The sequence below is a fragment of the Malaclemys terrapin genome, chromosome 5 (genome assembly GCF_027887155.1).
Source record: "Malaclemys terrapin pileata isolate rMalTer1 chromosome 5, rMalTer1.hap1, whole genome shotgun sequence".
In the NCBI taxonomy this organism is placed as follows: Eukaryota; Metazoa; Chordata; order Testudines; family Emydidae; genus Malaclemys; species Malaclemys terrapin.
Genome location: NC_071509.1, coordinates 120718868 through 120731645, shown reverse-complemented (window position 1 = coordinate 120731645; position 12778 = coordinate 120718868). Strand labels below are relative to the sequence as shown.

The window sequence follows — 12778 nt, the reverse complement described above, 5'->3', positions numbered from 1 at the left end:
GGAATCAGTGAGTGACCTAGCAGGCCCCTCCAAAATTCCTCACTCCTTCCTTCCCTACTTCACCCATCTTCCTAATGCAAGCTCCACTGCCCACCTCTCTTCCCTACTCATCTCTTGGGACAGTACCCAGCTTACCAAAGATGAGCTGCTAGAATATCACATAGTACCAAGACTGAACCAGGCATAAATCAATCAACCCAATTAAATTACTACAAATTATAACACTCTCTCATGTCTGCATTAAACAGTGAGTACGTCAAGAGATTTTACAGAGGAGTAAAAGTCAGTCACCCTGCCATAAGAATATTGTCTGCAATTAATTTTTCACTATTAAGTCACTCTATGTATCTGAAAGAGCTTTAATGTTATTGTAGCATCAGCCATCATGGCACTTTCATTACAAGGGTGTTTTTTTTAAGTGCTTACTTAATTAAATGAAAACTCCTGTCTTGCAATAAGCTGGTACACATTTGGTAGCAAAACTTTCCCACCAAATCAAAATTATTTTTAATTAGACAAAAATTAAATACAGATGGAGGTTTCAGACTGGACCAGAAAAGCTTTGCTCTGTCACATGCAGGCAAAGGATTAATTTTCATAAGAAAACCAGGTTGCCTACAGCAGGAGAGGGAAGGGAGGTGAGATTAAATTCTATGAAAATAGTGATCGGTGCTTAGTAACTTAGTTTCTGTAACGGTAACTTTTTCTACCTAATTTAAGATTTTCACCTTCTCACATAACAGTAAAGGTGGACACACCTAGCTCAGGACCCAATTGTCAAGAGCAGCCATGTAAGATACACACACGAGTCCAAGGTTTGGGCAGTTCCGTGCCCAACTGCAGCACTCTGTGGCCTGTTTTGTGCTATTTGTGTGTGTCATTTAGGTGGCCTGTTTTTACAGGCAGGCTCCAAGCAACTAGCTGCTGCCTGGGGGTACCATGGATGGTAAGAATAGGTCATTCATGAGCACATCAGTAACACACTGAAAGACTGATTTTGGTTCTAGTTCTAGCAGCCTCTTCCTTTCAGTGGCCAGACAATTAAAAGAGGATGTTAGAGCATCTTTAAGCTCAACAGGTAGCATTACTGCTTTAGGATCTGAAAAGTCCCCAATTAAAATCCCCAGCTGGAAAGGAATCTTCACAAAAAAACAGAGTGAGGAAAGGTCCAATAAAAACATTCCTTCCATTCATGAGTAACTCGCCTTGTTACCTTCTTAACTATAAACTGCAGCCCACCTCTCATGTTACCTTAATTGGGCTTGCTATGATGCACTTACCCATCTGCTACTACAGGCTGTGCAAGGTCTATTCAATATATTCATCACAAACCCACAGTCTCAGCCTTTCCCAAGTCTGTTCTCTGCACATAATGCTCTGCTCATAGCCAAGAGCGCCAAAGGCACAGCCCATATGCTCTGTATTAGCTACATCCTCTTCTGATTGGAACAGAAGTTTAAGCCACACACACAGAGCTACTACGTTCAATGCACCATGCTATAGAATCTACTGCTTCCCTGTTAAACAGTACAATGTGTTACAGGCAACTGGCAAATACTTCCCTAACCCATCCTCCATCACCCCCTCACAGAGTGTAGACGACAGACAGTTTAAATGTCTGATGCATGTTTACAGGTTCCCATAGGCAATGGCATTCGATATTTGGATTGCAGTAACAGGCATTACTGGACTGAAAATATGCAGAGGAGAAGGGTGTGGCTAGTGCTTTTTATTCCCACTACCTTGTTTTTACCATATTTGCTGGAGAATCAGAGGCCAAGCTGAGATAGTTTAATGCACACGGGAATTCACAAAGTAAAATGGTGTGAATCCTTAGAGAATGGGAAAGTGTTTAAATATCAAACCAATTACGTTAAAGAGTCAACCTCATCTGACACCTCTGTAACTCCAAACTGAAAGTGTTTATAGAAAACACACCCAGTCACAACCCTTCATTTCAGAGAAGAGCCGCGCCCCATTGCAGCATCTATGTTTGGAGCCAGCTGGCAATCCCTGAGGGAGTTTTGAAATGTAGCTCTTCAGTCCACAGGGCCACTTGAATCACTAGCTCCCGCTCACCCACCTTTTCCTAGGAGAAGGTAACAAAGTTTGATTTATTTTAGGGTCGTCCTCAGATTTTTTTGAATACAAATTGGACCGTGTCAAGCTGTACTTGGTGCAAGGTCTGTCCCAAGAAAGCTAGGGGTAAAGGTGGCTTGGCTTCCAGTGTACATTTAGAGCAGCCCCAAGTCTGCTCTGATTTATTCCTGGCAGTGGCCCCAAGTGGCAATTTTAGCAACTGGAATGAAGAGATGCTGCAGCCATGCTCTCTGCGCAGGTGGAATTCCCAGATGATAACATCCCCCAGCTTTACAGCTCCTTTGCATCAGTGGAACAACACAGATGGGTTAGTATAATTAGGGTTACCATACGTCCGGATTTTCCCGGACATGTCCGGCTTTTTGGTCCTCAAATCCCCATCGGGAGGAAATTCCAAAAAGCCAGACATGTCCGGGAAAATAGGGAGTGGTTGTGGGGCTTGGATCCAGGCTGGAGCAGCTGGGGCCAGAGCCGGAGCCGCTGGGGCCGGCGATGTTCGGCCGCTGGCCAGCGCTGCTCGGCCAGGGTCGGGGCCAGGGCGGAACTGCTTGGCCAGAACCAGGGCCCGAGCGGAGCTTGGGCCAGAGCCGCTGGGGCTGGGGCTGGGGGTGCTCAGCCGCCAGCCGGCACCGCTCGGCTGGGGCTGGTGCCCTGGGGCCCGAGCCGAGCTGGAGTCGCTAGGGCTGGGGCTGGAGTGGGCCAGAGCCACTCAGCCGGGGCCAGAGCCTCTTGGCCGGGGCCGACTGCCGGAGGAAGCCACTCAACCGGGGGGGGCCGGACTGGGCCGCGCCTCCTCGCGCTCCCCCCCCCCGCCACCGCCCCAGCTTTTCTGCTGCCTGCCTGTTTCAGGCTTCCCGCAAATATTTGTTTCGCGGGAAGCAGGGGAGGGGGAGGAGCAGGGGGTGGAGCATTCAGGGGAGGGGGCAGAGTTGGGGCGGGGACTTTGGGGAAGGGGCAGAGTTGGGGCGGGGCCAGGGCCCCATGGAGTGTCCTCTTTTTGTTTTATTAAAATATGATAACTCTAGTATAATGATGAAGAGGCCCACTGTCTTCAAGACAGTTTGACTTCACAGTAGTCTAGTAGTAGTACCCAGTTCTGGTAATTGGGACCCCTGTATTCTATTCTTGACTCTGCAGCATTGGACAAAGGGAGCCTTCTCATCCGCTTCAATGGGAGCAGAGATAGGCCCATGCTGAATGGGAATGAAAATACCATCTTCAATCTCTGAGCTGTGGTTCCTTCCCCACCTGCCCCAGCTATTAAAAGGGATAACATCTACTCCCCAAGGTCGTGTGAAGCTTATTTGTAACACACTGCAAGATACTCGGAAGCAAGGGCTTATTGGAAGTACAAAATTTTAAGTTTCTCATGTTGACCTGGCTGACATAGTCGATTTAATTTTTTTTAAATATTTCATTTAACTATTTTAGTTAAAAACAATTTTAACAAAAAACAAACCTGATTTAAAAACACTTGAATGTTTAACTAAATTCAAAAATTCACATGCTTGTTTTGTTAAAATATTATATGTTTGCTGTTGAAGAAAAAAATCCAGAATACATAACGCTGTTGTTTTAGTTAAATAAAACAATTTAAATGTCTGTCTGGTGATGTTCTCCTAATACAGCATGGCAAGAAAATCCTCCAAATATTAATGTTTAACCTGTTGAATTGGAGATAGTTCACCTCCCAACGACTTCATAAATATCTGCTTCAATTACCTTTGGTAAATAAAATAACCAATCATTCATTTTCTGATATAGCTGTAAAACTAATCTGAAAAGTTTTCAAAATAAATCACTTAAAAAAAATTTATAGTGTATACCTTCTAAAAATGAAACCTACATCTATCTCTGAGTTGTGAAGAATATGTACTAGGTTGTAACAACCATCAAGAATGCACTTTGATGTAAAAATCCATGATTAAATCGAGTCTTCCCGACTAGTGATTTAAAATCAATTTGATTTAAATCAAATCCACCCTGATTGTCTGTGTCATAACTATAAAGGGAAGGGTAATAGCTGTCCTGTGTACAGTACTATAAATCCCTCCTGGCCAGAGACTCCAAAATCCTTTTCCCTGTAAAGGGTTAAGAAGCTCAGGTAACCTGGCTGGCATCTGACCTAAAGGACCAATAAGGGGACAAGATACTTTCAAATCTTGGGGGGGGAAGGCTTTTGTTTGTGTTCTTTGTTTGGGAGTGTGTTCGTTCTCGGGGACTGAGAGGGACCAGACATCAATCCAGGTTCTCCACATCTTTCTAAGCAAGTCTCTCCTATTTCAAACTTGTAAGTAAATAGCCAGGCAAGGCGTGTTAGTTTTCCTTTGTTTTCTCAACTTGTAAATGTACCTTTTACTAGAGTGTTTCTCTTTGTTTGCTGTACTTTGAACCTGAGACTAGAGGGGAGTCCTCTGAGCTCTTTAAGTTTGATTACCCTGTAAGGTTGATTTCCATACTGATTTTACAGAGATGATTTTTACCTTTTTCTTTAATTAAAAACCTTCTTTTTAAGAACCTGATTGATTTTTTCCTTGTTTTAGATCCAAAGGGGTTTTGGATCTTGATTCACCAGGAGTTGGTGGGAGGAAGGAGGGGAATGGTTAATTTCCCCTTGTTTTAAATCCAAGGGGTTGGATTTGTTTTCACCAGGGATTTGGTGAAGGTTTTTCAAGGTTTCCCAGGGAGGGAATCCATTGAAAATGGTGGCAGCCGAACCAGAGCTAAGCTGGTAATTAAGCTTAGAAGTTTTTATGCAGGCCCCTACATTTGTACCCTAAAGTTCAAAGTGGGGATCTCAGTCCTGACATGGTGAATAGCGGTGGGATCATTTTAAACCCAAAAGCCAGTGAGATTTTTTTTTCCTTCTAGCTGCTTGGAAAGCGGAGCTGGAAGTAGATAGATGCGTATCTTATCTCTCCTTGCCTGAAGGCAGAGGTGTTAAGTTTTTTTTACAGGTCCTTTGTTAAGAGAAGGGTTCAATTAGCAAATGACTGGTAAAAGGTATTTACAAGCTGAATTGTTTTTTTTCTTTTTACATCCTCGGGAGTAGCTAGTTAGAAAGTTACTGTTAACTCTGCAGCAGCCAGAGCTGAGAGCTTCCCAGTTTGTCAACTGCAAAGGGGGTTACCCAGCACAAGAAAACAGGAAAATGACTACCAAAGAAGTAGCTAACAAAATAGAACTGGCCAAACTAGAAGCAGAAGAAAATGAAAGAAAACATCAGAGACTGCTTCAATTAACAAAACTAGAGACAGAGCAGAGAGAAAGAAGAAAAAGCCAAAGAGGAGGCCCACAAGAGAGAGATGGAGCTGAAAGAAAAAGAGATGAAGATGAAAGAAAAAGAGATGGAGGAGAGAGAAAAAGAAAGGAAGCATGAACTGGAAGTAGCAAAGGCTAAGCAGGATGCACCAGCCAATGCTAACAACCCCCCTCCAGGTACCACTTCCCATCCCAGAAGATTCCCCACCTACAAGGCAGGCGATGATACTGAGGCCTTCTTAGAAAATTTTGAAAGGGCCTGCCTTGGATACAGCATCGCTACAGACCAGTACATGGTAGAGCTGAGGCCACAGCTCAGTGGACCCTTAGCAGAGGTGGCGGCTGAAATGCCTAAGGAACACATGAACAGTTATGAACTTTTTAAAAACAAGGCCAGAATCAGAATGGGGATAACACCCGAGCATGCCCGTCGGCGGTTCAGAGCCCTAAAGTGGAAACCGGATGTGTCATTTACCCGTCATGCCTACCACATTGACAAAAATTGTGATGCCTGGGTATCAGGAGCAAATGTTAAATCTCTGGAAGATCTGCTTTCCCTAGTAAAAATGGAGCAGTTTTTAGAGGGTGTTCCTGAGGAAATAGAAAGGTACATCCTAGATAGGAAGCCCAAAACTGTAACTGAGGCGGGGGAGATTGGAGCCCAATGGGTGGAGGTGGCAGAAAAGAAAAAAACTAGTAGCAGTTGGAGCGAATATCAGAAGGGGCGAGCCGAAACAAAACCTTACCACCGGGGACAACCCAAGGCCCCACCCACATCCCAAAGGAAACCCCAGACGCCTTCTCACCCCACCACACCAGTCTCCACCAACCAACCTCGTCCCGGTGATACCTTAGCAGGGCGATGTTTTAAATGTAATGGACTGGGACATATAAAGGCTCACTGCCCCAAGAACCCCAACCGATTACAGTTCATTACACCCCAATCACACCAAAGATCCCCAAACCCAGATGCCTCTCTCATACCCTCGGAGCGAAGGGAAACCTTGAGAGTGGGCGGAAGGAAGGTTACCGCTTGGAGGGACACTGGGGCTCAAGTGTCAACTATCCACCAATCCCTAGTGGACCCCAAACTCATCAACCCAGAGGCTACAGTGACAATTCAACCCTTCGTGTCACAATCTGTAACCTTGCCTACAGCCACGTTGCATGTCCAGTACAAGGGCTGGTCAGGAATGTGGACTTTTGCAGTCTATGACAATTATCCCATTCCCATGCTGCTGGGGGAAGACTTGGCCAACCATGTGAAGCTAGCCAAGAGGGTGGGAATAGTCACCCGCAGTCAGGCTAAGCAAGCTTTCACCCCCATCCCTGTTCCTGAGCCGTCCACCAGGGCCCCGTCTGTGTTACCGGAGACCCAGACAAAGGTGGTGGAACTGGATCCCCTGCCAACGACTGCAACAGCCGTAGTGGATCCAATCCCAGAGACCCAGCCAAAGCCAGTCCCAGAACCGGAACTGGCAACGCAACCAGCACCAGAACCATTGCCAGCCCTGAGTCCAGCGCTTGCAAACCCGTCTACAACTCCAACGCCAGAGGGCACCAGCGAGCCTGAACTGGCAGAAGCAGCAGATAACCCTACCCAAGAGGCTCAGCCAGAGCCTGAGTTACCACATAGTGCACCAGCGGACAGCGGTTCACAGTCAATGGAAACAGCCCCAGCACCTGCATCACTTCCAGAGGGACCAAGCCCCAGTCCACAGTCCAAGGAGGAACTGATGTCTCCAGCATCAAGGGAACAGTTCCAGGCCGAGCAGGAAGCAGATGACAGCCTTCAGAAAGCTTGGGCGGCGGCGCGGAGCACCCCACCGCCTCTCAGCTCTTCTAACCGATCCCGGTTTGTTGTAGAACAAGGACTTTTATACAAGGAGACTCTTTCTGGTGGGCACCAGGAAGACTGGCATCCTCAAAGGCAGTTGGTAGTTCCCACTAAGTATCGGGTAAAGCTCTTGAGCTTAGCCCATGATCATCCCAGTGGCCATTCTGGGGTGAACAGAACCAAAGACCGGTTGGGGAAGTCCTTCCACTGGGAGGGAATGGGCAAGGACGTTGCTAATTATGTCCGGTCTTGTGAGGTGTGCCAACGAGTGGGAAAACCCCAAGACCAGGTTAAAGCCCCTCTCCAGCCACTACCCATAATTGAGGTCCCATTTCAGCACGTAGCTGTGGATATTCTGGGTCCTTTCCCAAAGAAGACACCCAGAGGAAAGCAGTACGTACTGACTTTCATGGATTTTGCTACCCGATGGCCGGAAGCAGTACCCTTAAGCAACACCAGGGCTAAAAGTGTGTGCCAGGCATTAACAGACATTTTTGCCAGGGTAGGTTGGCCCTCCGACATCCTTACAGATTCGGGAACTAACTTCCTGGCAGGAACCATGGAAAACCTGTGGGAAGCTCATGGGGTGAATCACTTGGTTGCCACCCCTTACCACCATGAAACCAATGGCCTGGTGGAGAGGTTTAATGGAACTTTGGGGGCCATGATACGTAAATTTGTAAATGAACACTCCAATGATTGGGACCTCGTGTTGCAGCAGTTGCTTTTTGCCTACAGGGCTGTACCACATCCCAGTTTAGGGTTTTCACCATTTGAACTTGTGTATGGCCGTGAGGTTAAGGGGCCATTACAGTTGGTGAAGCAGCAATGGGAGGGGTTTACGCCTTCTCCAGGAACAAACATTCTAGACTTTGTAAGCAACCTACAAAACACCCTCCAACATTCTTTGGCCCTTGCTAAAGAAAACCTAAAGGATGCTCAGGAAGAGCAAAAGGCCTGGTATGATAAACATTCCAGAGAACGGTCCTTCAAAGTAGGAGACCAAGTCATGGTCTTAAAGGCAATCCAGGCCCATAAAATGGAAGTGTCGTGGGAAGGACCATTCACGGTCCAGGAGCACCTAGGAGCTGTTAACTATCTCATAACTTCCCCCACCTCCAACATAAAGCCTAAGGTATACCATGTTAATTCTCTTAAGCCCTTTTATTCCAGAGAATTAAACGTTTGCCAGTTTACAGCCCAGGAAACAGATGACGCGGAGTGGCCTGAAGGTGTCTACTACGAAGGAAAAAAGGATGGTGGCGTGGAAGAGGTGAACCTCTCCATGACCCTTGGACGTCTGCAGCGACAGCAGATCAAGGAGCTGTGCACAAGCTTTGCACCAATTTTCTCAGCCACTCCAGGATGGACCGAACGGGCATACCACTCCATTGACACAGGTAATGCTCACCCTATTAGAACCCCACCCTACCGGGAGTCACCTCATACCAAAACTGCTATACAAAGGGAGATCCAGGACATGCTACAGATGGGTATAATCCGCCCCTCTAAGAGTGCATGGGCATCTCCAGTGGTTCTAGTTCCCAAACCAGATGGGGAAATACGCTTTTGCGTGGACTACCGTAAGCTAAATGCTGTAACTCGTCCTGACAACTATCCAATGCCACGCACAGATGAGTTATTGGAGAAATTTGGACATGCCCAATTCATCTCTACTTTAGACTTAACCAAGGGGTACTGGCAAGTACCACTAGATGAACCCGCTAAGGAAAGGTCAGCCTTCGTCACCCAGGCAGGGGTGTATGAATTCAATGTACTCCCTTTCGGGTTGCGAAATGCACCCGCCACCTTCCAAAGACTTGTAGATGGTCTCCTAGCGGGATTGGGAGAATCTGCAGTTGCCTACCTCGATGATGTGGCCATTTTTTCTGATTCATGGGCAGAGCACATGGAGCACCTGGAAAAAGTTTTCGAGCGCATCCAGCAGGCAGGACTAACTGTTAAGGCTAAAAAGTGTCAAATAGGCCAAAACAGAGTGACTTACCTGGGGCACCAGGTGGGTCAAGGAACTATAAATCCCATACAGGCCAAAGTGGATGCTATCCAAAAGTGGCCGGTTCCAAAGTCTAAGAAACAGGTCCAATCCTTCTTAGGCTTGGCTGGATATTATAGGCGATTTGTACCCCACTACAGCCAAATCGCCGCCCCGCTGACAGACCTAACCAGAAAGAAACAGCCAAATGCAGTTCAGTGGACTAATGAGTGTCAAAAGGCCTTTAACCAGCTTAAGGCAACACTCATGTCTGACCCTGTGCTAAGGGCCCCAGACTTTGACAAACCGTTCCAAGTAACCACAGATGCGTCCGAGCGAGGCGTGGGAGCAGTTTTAATGCAGGAAGGACCGGATCAAGAATTCCATCCTGTCGTATTTCTCAGTAAGAAACTGTCTGAGAGGGAAAGCCATTGGTCAATCAGCGAAAAGGAATGCTATGCCATTGTGTACGCGCTGGAAAAGCTACGCCCATATGTTTGGGGACGGCGTTTCCAACTACAAACAGACCATGCTGCGCTACAGTGGCTTCATACCGCCAAGGGAAATAACAAAAAACTTCTTCGGTGGAGTTTAGCTCTCCAAGATTTTGATTTTGAAATACAACACATTTCGGGAGCTTCTAACAAAGTGGCTGATGCACTCTCCCGGGAAAGTTTCCCAGAGTTAACTGGTTAACAATTGTTTTTGGAATGAAACATATTGTTAGTTTTTATATAATCAGTAGTATGTCTAAAGGTACATGTGTCTTATTAACTCTGTTTTCTCCTAGAACTCCAGGAAGAAATCACAGCCAGTGTGGAACCGAACATCCAACACTATCTGTGATTTGGGGGGCGTGTCATAACTATAAAGGGAAGGGTAATAGCTGTCCTGTGTACAGTACTATAAATCCCTCCTGGCCAGAGACTCCAAAATCCTTTTCCCTGTAAAGGGTTAAGAAGCTCAGGTAACCTGGCTGGCATCTGACCTAAAGGACCAATAAGGGGACAAGATACTTTCAAATCTTGGGGGGGGAAGGCTTTTGTTTGTGTTCTTTGTTTGGGAGTGTGTTCGTTCTCGGGGACTGAGAGGGACCAGACATCAATCCAGGTTCTCCACATCTTTCTAAGCAAGTCTCTCCTATTTCAAACTTGTAAGTAAATAGCCAGGCAAGGCGTGTTAGTTTTCCTTTGTTTTCTCAACTTGTAAATGTACCTTTTACTAGAGTGTTTCTCTTTGTTTGCTGTACTTTGAACCTGAGACTAGAGGGGAGTCCTCTGAGCTCTTTAAGTTTGATTACCCTGTAAGGTTGATTTCCATACTGATTTTACAGAGATGATTTTTACCTTTTTCTTTAATTAAAAACCTTCTTTTTAAGAACCTGATTGATTTTTTCCTTGTTTTAGATCCAAAGGGGTTTTGGATCTTGATTCACCAGGAGTTGGTGGGAGGAAGGAGGGGAATGGTTAATTTCCCCTTGTTTTAAATCCAAGGGGTTGGATTTGTTTTCACCAGGGATTTGGTGAAGGTTTTTCAAGGTTTCCCAGGGAGGGAATCCATTGAAAATGGTGGCAGCCGAACCAGAGCTAAGCTGGTAATTAAGCTTAGAAGTTTTTATGCAGGCCCCTACATTTGTACCCTAAAGTTCAAAGTGGGGATCTCAGTCCTGACAGTCTGCATGCAAGATAAAATCACTGCCCCATTAATCAGGCCTTCTTTTTCCAACACATTTCCTAGTCAGGTGGTGTTCCCTTTCCAGACACAAGAGGCACCCTTTGACATTTGCAAGACAGGTTTTCATCAGATGATTTATTATACATATAGTACATATAGCACCATAAGCAAGCCTAGTACTGCACAAGTTACCCCAAGATCATGCCATCTAAATGTAACAAATATTATGTACTGAGGCTGCACTGGCAAAATTCGGATCCGGAATTCTCCACTGATGGTGACAACTGGTGGAAGCTGCAGTATAGACAAGGTGCAGGCTTTTCCACCACAGTGGTGTGACCTCCCTGCTGAGACACCACACCTCCTCCAAGGCTTGACAGTAGCAGCTTTACACTGTATATTGGGGGAAACGACCGGCTTACTGCCTGAGGGCGATGAGTACTGCTGATGGTATATCTGACAGCCAGTGTTACCTAGGGCGTGTATGGTCCCATACAACGCCCATACGCCACACCAAGAGAGTATTAAGGTGGCAACTCGAAGCGCTCAAAAGGCAGGAAATGCCAAAGTTGGCCACTGCAACTCATTTTGCCTCCTTGCACATAAGCATTATGACCATGTTTAATTACACGATCAGAGGCCACTCACTCCCCAAGGGTCCTGCAGAAATAACAGCACATGACTGCACAGCAACATAGACACAATAAAAAATACACAATAAAAAAAAAGTTGTGTGTGGGGGTCAGGGACTCCAAGAAAACAAGGCTGGGAAGCGGAGGGTTACGCTGTCTCCATAACACACACTAACTTTTAAATCAAATCCCATTTTCAAAGTACCTGGTGGGACGAGTCCCCATACATGTCACCCTCCCCCCAGCACATCTTTGGAGAATGCCACCTCCCCTCACCCATGCACATATGAAGTCACTCTATTTTAAGGCTGACAGCAACCACACACATTGACTCAGCCAATTAGAAAAGTAACCTTTGCGGTGCAAAACTTGGAGGTGGCTCTGCTGGTCTGAGTCACAGCAGTGTGGAGGAAGTCAACCACAGTGATTCAGGATCTGTGGATTTTGTTCCAGAAAGAACTGGATAATTCAAATATAAAGATTTTTTTATAGCCAAGAAGAAAACCTAGTTCCCTTCTCCCCAGTCATCAAGGCAGTAAGCAGCAGAATCCCTAGCTGACAACAGAAAAAACACTGCTCGGTTAAGTGAGTAGGGTTGCCAGGTGTCCAGTTTTTGACTAAAAGTCCGGTTGGCGGCACAGCGGGGCTAAGGAAGAGAGGCTCCCTGCCTGCCCTGGTTCCTCATGGCTCCCGAAGCAGCCGGGATGTCTGGTTCCTAGGTGCAAGGGCAGTCAGGGAGGCTCCGCGCGCTGCCCCCGCCCGGAGCGGCGGCTCCGCAGCTCCCATTGACCAGGAACTGCAGATCCCCCTGACCCCTCCACCTAGGAGCTGGACATGCTGGCCGCTTCTGGGAGCCGCCTGAGGTAAGCGCTGCCCAGCTGGAGCCCGCACCCTGAACCCCTCCTACACCCTAACTCCCTGCCCCAACCCTGAGCCCCCTCCAGCACCCAAACTCCCTCTCAGAGCCCACACCCCTCACCTCCTCCCACACCATAAGCCTCTGCCTCAGCCCAGAGTCCCCTCCCACACCCAAATCCCTCCCGGCGCCTGCACCCCAAGCCCCTGTCCCAGTCCTGAGCACCCTCCTCCACCCCTAACCCCTCATCCCTGGCTCCACCCCAGAGCCCACACCCCCAGCCAGAGCCCTCCCACCTTCCCACACTTCAACCCCCTGACCCAGCCTGGTGAAAGTGAGTAAGGGTGGGGGAGAATGACCGATGGAGAGAGTGAACGATGGAGAGAGTAGGGGTTGGGCCTCTGAGAAGGGGCATGGCCTCAGGG

At 47.2% G+C, this 12778-nt stretch overlaps 1 protein-coding gene across 6 annotated transcripts in view; it reads right to left on the bottom strand.

Moving 5' to 3' along the window:
• HERC3 (HECT and RLD domain containing E3 ubiquitin protein ligase 3) overlaps positions 1-12778 on the bottom strand; it is a 143157-nt gene that overhangs the window by 95104 nt on the left and 35275 nt on the right. The gene's annotated exons all lie outside the window — the stretch shown is intronic.